The sequence below is a fragment of the Myotis myotis genome, unplaced genomic scaffold (genome assembly GCF_014108235.1).
Source record: "Myotis myotis isolate mMyoMyo1 unplaced genomic scaffold, mMyoMyo1.p scaffold_m19_p_5, whole genome shotgun sequence".
Classification (NCBI taxonomy): Eukaryota; Metazoa; Chordata; class Mammalia; order Chiroptera; family Vespertilionidae; genus Myotis; species Myotis myotis.
Window position 1 is genome coordinate 80,839,238 of NW_023416357.1, and position 10,948 is coordinate 80,850,185.

Sequence of the window (10,948 nt, forward strand, 5' to 3'; positions counted from 1 at the left end):
AACCACCACACTGAGATTTGTGTTCATGAGTTTCAGTTTTATATCCAGCATACGAGTGAAATCATGTGGTTCTTAGCTTTCTCTCTCTCTTTTTAAAGTATATTTTTATTGATTTTAGAGAGGAAGGGAGAGGGAGAGAGAGAGAAACATCAACGATGAGAATCATTAATCAGCTGCTTCCTGCATGCCCCCTACTGGGGATCAAGCCCACAACCTGGGCATGTGCCTTTGGTCGGAATCGAACCTGGGACCCTTCAGTCCACAGGCCAATGCTCTCTCCACTGAGCCAAACCAACTAGGGTGGTTCTTAGCTTTTTCTAACTGACTTGCTTAACTTAGCATAGTGCTCTCAAGGTTCATCCATGTTGTTGCAAATAGCGCTATTTCATCCTTTCTTATGGCTGAGTAGTGTTCCATTGTGCATATGTGCCACATCTTCTTTTTTAAAAATATGTTTTTATTGATTTCAGAGAGGAAGAGAGAAGGAGAGATAGAAACATCAATGATGAGTGATAATCATTGATTGGCTGCCTCCTGTGCACCTCCCACTGCAGGTCAAGCCCGCAACTCAGGCCTGTGCCCTTAACCAAAATCAAACCCAGGACCCTTCAGTTCAGAGACCAACCCTCTATCCACTGAGCCAAACCAGCTAGGGCTCCAGCATTATTTATTTAAGAGACTGTCTACTCCATTGTGTGTTTCTGGCTCCTTTGTCAAAAACTATCTGTCCATATACATGTGGTTTTATGGCTGGGCTTGCTGTTTGTTCTGTTCTATTGATCTGTGTGTCTGTTTCTCTGCCAATACCATGCTGATTTGATTATCGTAGCTCTGTAGTATAATTTGAAGTCAGGTAGCATGATACCTCCAGCTTTGTTCTTTTTTTCTCAGATTGCTTTGGCTATTTGGGGTCTTTTGTGGTTCCACACAATCTGATGATTTCTCATTCTATTTCTTTAAAGAATGACATTGGGATTTTGATGGGGGATTGCATTAAATCTATATATTGCTTTGGGTAACATGGCCATTTTAACTATGTTGATTCTTCCAATCCATGAACATGGGATATTTTTCCATTTTGTTGTGTCTTTTTCAATCTCTTTTAATAATGCTTGGTAATTTTCCGTGTACAGGTCTTTCACGTTCTTTGTTAAATTTATTCCTAGGTATTTTATTCTTTTGGTTGCAGTTGCAAAAGGAATTCCGCCCCCCACCCCCACCCCATTTCTTTTTCTGAAGTTTTGTTGTTAGTATACAGAAAGGCAATGGATTTTTGCACATTGATTTTGTATCCTGCAACTTGATTTGCTTATTTTTTCTAATAGTGTTTTGGTGTAGTCTTTAGGGTTTTCTATATTCAGGATCATTTGCCTGCAAAAAGTGACTGTTTTACATCTTCATTTCCTACTGGGATGCCTTTCCTTTCTCTGCCTCATTGTCCTGGCTAGGACTTCCAGCACTATATTGAGTAAGAGGAGTGAGACTGGACATCCTTGTCTTGTTCCTGATCTTAGAGGAAAAGCGTTCAGCTTTACCCTAGCTGGTGTGGCTCAGTGGATGGACTGTCTGCCTGGGGGCTGAAGGGTCCCAGGTTCAATTCCAAATTCCAGTTAAGGGCACATGCCTGGTTTGCTGCTAGATCCCCAGTAGGGGGCATGCAGGAGGCAGCCAATCAATGATTCTCTCTCCTCACTGATGTTTCTACTTTCTCTCTCCCTTTCCCTTCTTCTCTGAAATCAATAAAAATATTTTATTTTTACAAAGCTTTCAGTTTTTCAATATTGAGTATGATATTAGCTGAGGGTTTATCTTATATGTCCTTTATTATGTTGAGGTACTTTCCTTCTATTCCTATTTTATTGAATGTTTTCATCATAAATGGATGTTGTATCTTATCATATGATTTTTCTGCATCTCTTGATAAGATCCTATAATTTTTACTCTTTTTTTGTTAATGTGGTGTATTACATTGATCGATTTGTGTATGTTGAACCATCCTTGTGTCCATGGAATGAATTCCACTTGACTGTGATGTATCATTTTTTGGATGCACTATTGTATTTGATTTGCTAGTATTTTGTTTAGGATATTTGTATCTGTATGCATCAGAGATATTGGTCTGTAGTTTTCTTTTTTTGTGTTATCTTTGCCAGGTTTTGGTATCAGGGTTATATTGGCCCCGTATTAGGAAGTATTATCTCTTCTTCAATCTTTTGAAAGAGTTTGAGAAGAATAGGTTTAAAATCTTCTTTGAATGACTGGTAGAATTCACTGGTGAAACCATGTGGTCCTGGACTTTTATTTTTTGGGAGGTTTGTGTGTGTTTTTTAATCATCACCTGAGGACATTTTTTCCATTGATTTTTAGAGAGAGTGGAAGGCAGGGGAGGAGACAGAGAGAAAAAAAATCAATGTGAGAGAGACACATTGGTTTGTTGCCTCCCAGACACAACCCCACCAGGTCCGGGATCAAGCCTGCAACCAAGGTATGTGCCCTTGACTGGAATAGAATTTGTGACCCTTCTGTCTGCTGGCGGACACTCTAACCACTGAGCAAACTGACTAGGGCTTTGGGGAGGTTTTGATGGTTGTTTCAATTTACTCACTGCTGATCAGTTTATTTAGATTTTCCAATTCTTCATGACTTAGTCTAGGAAGGTTATATATTTCTAGGAACTTGTCCATTTCTCCTAGGTTATTGAATTTGGTGGCATATCTATATATATAAAAGCCTAAGTGTCCATTAGACCGTCTGACTGATAGCTATGATACACACTGACCACCAGGGGGCAGACACTAAATGCAGGAGCTGCCATGACGTGCACTGGCTATTTAAAAAGAAACAGCACCGCCAAAACCGGTTTGGTTCAGTGGATAGAGCGTCGGCCTGAAGACTGAAGGGTCCCAGGTTCGATTCCGGTCAAGGGCATGTGCCTGGGTTGCGGGCACATCCCCGGTGGGAGGTGTGCAGGAGGCAGCTGATCGATGCTTCTCTCTCATCGATGTTTCTAACTCTCTATCCCTCTCCCTTCCTCTCTGTAAGAAATCAATAAAATATATTTAAAAAAAAGAAAAAGAAAAAAAGAAACAGCACCGCGGAGCTGGTACCAATAAACCTACACTCAGCTTCCCCCAAGCAGGACACAGGCCTCACCACCACCCCAGAGCAACACCCCACCAAATTGCAGCCAATGCTGCCAAGTCCCCATGGTGCAAAATGAGGCCCACAGCCCAGCCCAGCCCTGAAACTGTCACTGTGAGCACCGGGTAATGACATCATAGAGCAGGGGTTCTCAAACTTTTTTTTTTTTAAATTAAATCTTTATTGTTCAGATTATTACATTTGTTCCTCTTTTTTCCCCCCATAACTCCCCTCCTCCCAGTTCCCGCCCCACCATCCGCCCTCACTCCCCACCCACTGTCCTCATCCATAGGTGCACGATTTTTGTCCAGTCTCTTCCCGCATCTCCCACACCCCTTTCCCCTCCAAAAATAGTCAGTCCATTCCCTTTCTATGTCCCTGATTCCATTATGATCACCAGATTATTTATTCACTTGATTCTTAGATTCACTTGTTGATAGATGCATGTTTGTTGTTCATAATTTGTATCTTTACCTTTTTCTTCCTCTTCCTCTTCTTAAAGGATACCTTTCAGCATTTCATATAATACTGGTTTGGTGGTGATGAACTCCTTTAGCTTTTCCTTATCTGTGAAGCTCTTTATCTGACCTTCCATTCTGAATGATAGCTTTGCTGGATAAAGTAATCTTGGTTGTAGGTTCTTGGTATTCATCACTTTGAATATTTCTTGCCATTCCCTTCTGGCCTGCAAAGTTTCTGTTGAGAAATCAGCTGACAGTCGTATGGGTATTCCCTTGTAGGTAACTGTGTTTCTTTCTCTTGCTGCTTTTAAGATTCTCTCTTTGTCTTTTGCTCTTGGCATTTTAATTATGATGTGTCTTGGTGTGGTCCTCTTTGGATTCCTTTTGTTTGGGGTTCTCTGCGCTTCCTGGACTTGTAGGTCTATTTCTTTCACCAGGTGGGGGAAGTTTTCTGTCATTATTTCTTCAAATAGGTTTTCAGTATCTTGGTCTCTCTCATCTTCTGGCACCCCTATAATTCTGATGTTGGTACGCTTGAAGCTGTCCCAGCGGCTCCTTACACTATCTTCGTATTTTCGGATTCATTTTTCATTTTGGTTTTCCGGTTGGGTGTTTTTTGCTTCTTCGCATTTCAAATCTTTGACTTGATTCTTGCGCTCCTCTGGTCTGCTGTTGGGTGTCTGTATAATATTCTTTATTTCAGTCAGTTTATGCTTAATTTCTAATTGGTTCATTATCACAACATCGAGGGTCTCATTAGATTTCTTGAGGATCTCACTACATTTATCGGTGGTCTCACCAGTCTTTTCGAGGGCCTTACTAAGTTTATCGGCAGCTTCTAGACAGTTCTTGAGAGACCTTAAAAGTGTGGTTTTGAGCTCTATATCTTCCATTTCTGACATTTGCGTCCTGTTTCTTTGTCTCCGCATTTTTAATCTTTTCTTGGTGCACCCCCTAGTGGTCTTTGTGGGCAGTCTTGTTGTAGTTAAGCCTTGATTGTCGGCAATACCAGGGGTGATTTGACCTCCAGGCTAACTGACTATGAGAGTCAGCTGTGTCTGCAGTGGGAGAGCTTCTGTGCTGGATCTCTAGGGTGGTGCTAACCTAGCCTTTGCCTGAGGCTATCTGGCAAATGGCTCTGCGAAGGGCTTGGGCGGGGCGGGTCCCTGGGGATCTACAAGGTGGGCGGAACAAGCAGTTATGGCTGCTTTCAGTCCAGTCCGCAGAGGCTCTGCCTCTCAGAGTCCCAGCAACCACTGCAAAACTGAGTATTTCACTTCAGCACTGCGCCTCCTCTGAGTCTGGGTATGATATTCTCTTTCCTCCTAGTTGTAGAATTTCCACTCAGCCAGCCTTCCTGTGGTTCTGGATGATGTCCGTTCTGTCCTTTAGTTATATCTCTGAAGTGGTTGTTCGAGGCAGCAATCTCCGGCGTTAACCTATGCCGCCATCTTGGTTTCTCCCTCAAACTTTTTAAACAGGGGGCCAGTTCACTGTCCCTCAGACCATTGGAGGGCCGGACTATAATTAAAAAAAAAACCTATGAACAAATTCCTATGCACACTGTACATATCTTATTTTGAAGTAAAAAAACAAAACGGGAACAAATACAATATTTGTATTTGCATGTGGCCCGCGGGCTGTAGTTTGAGGACCCCTGTCATAGAGCAACGCCCAGCTTCCTCTCCCTAGGGCAGTGATGGCGAACCTTTTGAGCTCGGCATGTCAGCATTTTGAAAAACCCTAACTTAACTCTGGTGCCGTGTCACATATAGAAATTTTTTGATATTTGCAACCATAGTAAAACAAAGACTTATATTTTTGATATTTATTTTATATATTTAAATGCCATTTAACAAAGAAAAATCAACCAAAAAAATGAGTTCGCATGTCACCTCTGATACGAGTGTCATAATTTCGCCATCACTGCCCTAGTGACTAGCCTCCTTGGAGTTTCTTTGGCTCAGGAACATGACTTGCTTTATAGCCAGGTGCAAACATTTTACACTTTAACCAAATGTCTGTGAAGCATTTTCACATGCCTCATCTCATTTGATCCTCACAGAAGTCCTGGAGTATGTAGATAGGAGACTTGCTAGAATCCTATTTTCTTTTCATTAGCCAGAGAACGGAGATTTAGAAAGTTTAGAAACTTGACCCGACTGAAAGAAGTAAGAAATGGTGGACCTTGAAAATGACTTCAGGTTTTCTCGCTGTGCAGAATATAGTCAAACACTGCTGCAGTTAAATATTTTACCCTTTGTTCTCCCTGCATGATCTACAATAATAATGTGCTTCATGTTGATATTTACTGCTGTGTTGCTGACAATTACCTGAAAGAGAAGTTGGGGTGCTTCACTGGGCTGGAAAAAGTTTAGCTAAATCAGAAAGCAGGTCTAACTAAGCAAGTTTATTCTCTGTATATAAAAGGCTAAGTTGATTCACACATGTGTGATACATATAAAGCTCTCGCTGGCACCAATTGCACACGTGTGTTTCTTTTTTTTTTAAATATATTTTTTATTGATTTTTTACAGAGAGGAAGGGAAAGGGATAGAGAGTTAGAAACACTGATGAGAGAGAAACATCAACCAGCTGCCTCCTGCACACTCCCTACTGGGGACGTGCCCACAACCAAGGTACATGCCCTTGACCGGAATTGAACCTGGGACCTTTCAGTCCCCAGGCCGACGCTCTATCCACTGAGCCAAACCGGTTAGGGTTGCACATGTGTGTTTCAATCTGTTATTGTTGATCGTGAATTTGGTTGACACTTCTATTATAGAGAAAGGTGAGTAGCAGTATTAAAATATTTCTTCTAATTAATTTTCTTTCAATGTGCACAAATCTGTGCACTGGGCCTCTAGTAGTCTTTAATAATATTCTAGTATGATCCTTTGTATATCTGTGGTGACTTCTCCTCTCTCATTTCTGATTTTGTTTATATGGGTATTTTCCCTTTTTTCCTTAATGAGTTTAGCCATGGGTTTGTCAATTTTATTAACCTTATCAAAGAACCAGCTCTTCATTTTATTAATTTTTTGTATAGTCTTTTTATTATCTATTTATTCAAGTCTGCTCTAATTTTTATTATTTCCTTTCTTCTGCTGATGTTGGGTTGCTTTTGTTCTTCTTTTTCTAGTTCTTTAAGATGTGATGTTAGATAGTTTACTTGGGATTTCTCTTGTTTCTTGATATGGGCCTGTAATAATATAAACTTCCCTCTTATTACTGCTTTCTCTGCATCACAGAAGTTTTGATATGTTGTATTGTCATTCTCATTTGTGTCTATATATCTTTTGATCTTATCTTTTATTTCTTTTTTGACCCAGTCATTTTCTTAGTGATATGTTGTTTAATCTCCATGTATTTATGGGTTTCTTTACTTCCTTTTTGCAGTTGATTTCTAATTTCAAGGCATTGTGGTTGGAGAATATGCTTGGTATAATTTCAATCTTTTTGAATTTGTTGATGCTAGTTTTGTGACCCAACATATGGTCTATCCTTAAGAATGTTCCATGTGCACCGGAGAAGAATGTATAATCTGATGAGAAGTTGTGCTTTCACATTGATGTTTCTCTCCCCCGCCCCACTCTTTCTCTCTCAAAATCAATTAAAAAAATTTTCCTAGTTGGTTTAGCTCAGTGGATAGTGTTGGCTTGAGGACCAAAGGGTTCCGGGCTTGATTCTGGTCAAGGGTATGTACCTTGATTGCAGGCTCCTCCCCAGTCTGGGCCCTGGTCAGGGCATGTGCAGGAGGCAACCAATCAATGTGTTTCTCTCACATCAAAGTTTTTCTTTGTCTTTCCCTCTCTCTTCCACTGTCTCTAAAAGATCAATGGAAAAATATCCTCAGGTGAGGATGAACAACAACAACAAAAAATCTTGCCCAGCCAGTATGTCTCAGTGGTTGAACACTGATCTGTGAACCAGGAGATTACAGTTAGATTCCCTGTCAGGGCTCAGGTTGCAGGCTTGATCCCCAATAGGGGGCATGCAGAAGGCAGCTGATAAATGATTCTCATCATTGACGTTTCTATTTCTCTCTCCCTCTCTGAAATCAATAAAAATATATTTTAGCCTTAACCGGTTTGGCTCAGTGGATAGAGTGTCAGCCTGCAGACTGAAGGGTCCCAGGTTCGATTCAAGTCAAGGGCATGTACCTTGGTTGTGGGCACATCCCCAGTAGGGGGTATGCAGGAGGCAGCTGATCGATGTTTCTCTCTCATTGATGTTTCTAATTCTCTATCCCTCTTCCTTCCTCTCTGTAAAAGATCATTAAAATATATTAAATAAATATATATATATTTTTAAATCTTATTTTATTTTTAAAAAGGAGGAGAGTTGAGGAAGAACCAGCAAAAGAGAGAGAGAGACAGGAGGAAATCTATGAGCCACATGAGAAGGTGCTGGAGAAGGCAGTAATCAAGTATGTCAAATGCTGCTGGTGGTTGAGTAAAATGAGGACTGGCCAACTGGAAGTCACTGCTGGCTTGATGAGCAGTTTCCCTTTTGCTGGGGGCAAAAGCCTAAGTGTAGTGGGTTTAAGAAGAAAGAGGAGGGGATTGGAAATGACTAGTACAGACGGCTCATATAAGGAGTTTTGCTATAAGGAATCAACAACAAAGACATAGAGTGATGAGGGGGGAGTGTAGTAGATTCAAGAAATTTTGTTTTAAGACAAGATAAATAAAAGCATATTTATACTGGTGGGAATGATTAAATGGAAAGGGAAAACAAATGATGACATGGGACCTAGTGGCTGGTTAACCATAACTGGGAGTATGATGAGTTCATTCCTAGTAACTGGAGGGAGAGCAGAGCAAAGTGTGGTGGGTAGATAGGAGCTCTTAGAGCAGCGGTTCTCAGCCTATGGGTCGTGACCCCTTTGGGGGTCAGACGACCCTTTCACAGGGGTCACCTAAGACCATCGGAAAACACATATATAATTACATATTGTTTTTGTGATTAATCACTATGCTGTAATTATGTTCAATCTGTAACAATGAAAATACATCCTGCATATCAGATATTTACATTACGATTCATAACAGCAGCAAAATTACAGTTATGAAGTAGCAACGAAAATAATGTTATGGTTGGGGGTCACCACAACATGAGGAACTGCATTAAAGGGTCGCGGCATTAGGAAGGTTGAGAACCACCGTCTTAGAGTATCATCTGATGGCTTCTGTTTTCTCAATTGGGAAACAAGGCAGTGAGCTGAGAGTGAGGACGGGGGGAGCGCTGGATGGGTGAGGAGAGAGGTGAAGATTTAATAGTCACCTAGGGGTGTGGGAGAGTAAATGGACTAGGGAATCTGGTCTGAGCGCTGGGCAGCATTAAGGACCCACTTATGTTTCCTGATTATGAATTTGAAATGAGACTGGCAGCCGTAGGTGAGTGTTTTCACCAGCTACATTCAGCTGCTTGGGCAGGATCAGGGTAGATGAAAAATTGTGTTTACCAGGACTGTGGTTTTGCCAGGAGGTGTAACTAAGTGAGAGAGAGGCAAGGGAGTGCTTTTCACTGACTGTGACCTTTAAGCTGGGTAAAAAAGGAAGTGAGTGGGAGACAGTAGAAAGAAGGCAGGATCAATGGATTGGGAATTCAGTGACGTAGAGGACTGACCTCTCCTTAACCAAGTTTCAGTCAGGTTCCTCTGAACCCTCTTCTGGACTAGGTCCTGACCTTGACTGCTTCCCCGCCCCCTCCCCCCATCCTTGCTGGGCCTGCCCAGCCCAATTTAGAGAGATATCTGATATCCTCTTTTTTAAATTAAAAATATATTTTATGTTTGTATTGATTTCAGAGAGGAAGGGAGAGGGAGAGCGATAGAAACATCAATGATGAGAGCATCATCAATGGGCTGCCTCCCGCAGGTCCCCGACTGGGGATTGTGCCCACAGCCAACTGGGAATCAAATCTCCACCTCCTGGTTCATAGGTAAATGCTCAATCACTGAGCCACACCGGCCAGGTGATAACTGATATTTTGATATCTGGTCACCCTGGCCTGTCTTCAGCAAGAATCCCGTTTAGTGTTTTTAGCTAGACTCCCCCTATTCAATGGTATTTCCTTGCAGTAACTTTCCATTTACTGGTCCCCTCATTCTGCTTGTTAAGTATAAATCCCCAGCTGTCTTTGCTGTGTTTGGGGGTTGAGCTTCACCTCTCTCCCTTATTATGATAGCCTTGACACCTATTGGCAATAGGTGTTCTGAATAAAGTTTTTCTTTCTTTTTTTTTTTTTTTTTAAAATATATATTATTGATTTTCTACAGAGAAGAAGGGAGAGGGACAGAGAGCTAGAAAAATCGATGAGAGAGATCGATCAGCTGCCTCCTGCACGCCCCCCAGTGGGGATGTGCCCGCAACCAAGGTACATGCCCCCGACCAAATCGAACCTGGGACCCCTGAGTCCGCAGGCCTATGCTCCATCCACTGAGCCAAACCGGTTCAGCTGAATAAAGTCTTTCTTATCATTTTAACAAACATCCAGTTAAGTTTTACTCAACAGGTCTACTAGATGAGGTGAACAGAAAACGGGAAGACTTGTTCTGGGAGCACAGGGACTCAACAGGTTCTGAAAATCAGGCATATTTTTGGGAAACACCAAGGCCTGTGGTTGGCCTTGGGCCAACGGGTCAGTCCGCTGGTGAGCGGCCTTGGGTGAAAGCTGGGCTGGCGGGGACAGGGGGAGGTGGCGGGGGCGGGGGGCAGGGCTAGGCCTGACAATTTTCAAGCCATGGATTATTTCTGGGTTCAGTGCTAATCAAGATTGGAGTCCATGAGCACTTGGGCCATGAGGACCTTGCGTGGGGGAGTTTGGCACTGCAATTCTTGCCAAACTGGGAGGTGCAGAAATGAAAGCAGTAGGCAGGAGGGGGCTTTCGGTGGGCTGTTGAGTCCTCATTCTGAAATGTCTGGGTCGTTTGGGGACAGCTCCTTAGGCCTCTAGAGTTCCCAGAAACCACAGGTGATGAACTTATTGAGGGGTGGACAGAGACTGTGTGCTGATTGTCATGTTCTAATTTGGAAAGAAAGAAATATAGAGCCCTAACCAGTCTGGCTCAGTGGATAGAGCGTCGGCCTGCAGACGGAAGGGTCCCAGGTTCAATTCTGGGGGTGTGCAGGAGGCAGCTGATCAATGTTTCTCTTTCATTGATGTTTCTAACTCTCTATCCCTCTCCCATCCTCTCTGTAAAAAAATCAATAAAATATATTTTTAAAAAAGAAAAGAAATATAGGAAGGAAGGAAGGAAGGAAGGAAGGAAGGAAGGAAGGAAGGAAGGAAGACTGCAGTTATTGGTAAGGACAAAGTCTAGATATGACTAACCATTGGGT

General features: G+C 42.2%; 1 non-coding gene across 1 annotated transcript; it reads left to right on the top strand.

Moving 5' to 3' along the window:
• Positions 1-10,575: 10,575 nt before the first annotated feature.
• On the top strand, positions 10,576-10,639 carry LOC118657177. The gene has a single exon (XR_004967904.1). It is a non-coding gene; the product is annotated as a small nucleolar RNA SNORD43 (small nucleolar RNA).
• The last annotated feature ends 309 nt before the right edge of the window (positions 10,640-10,948 follow it).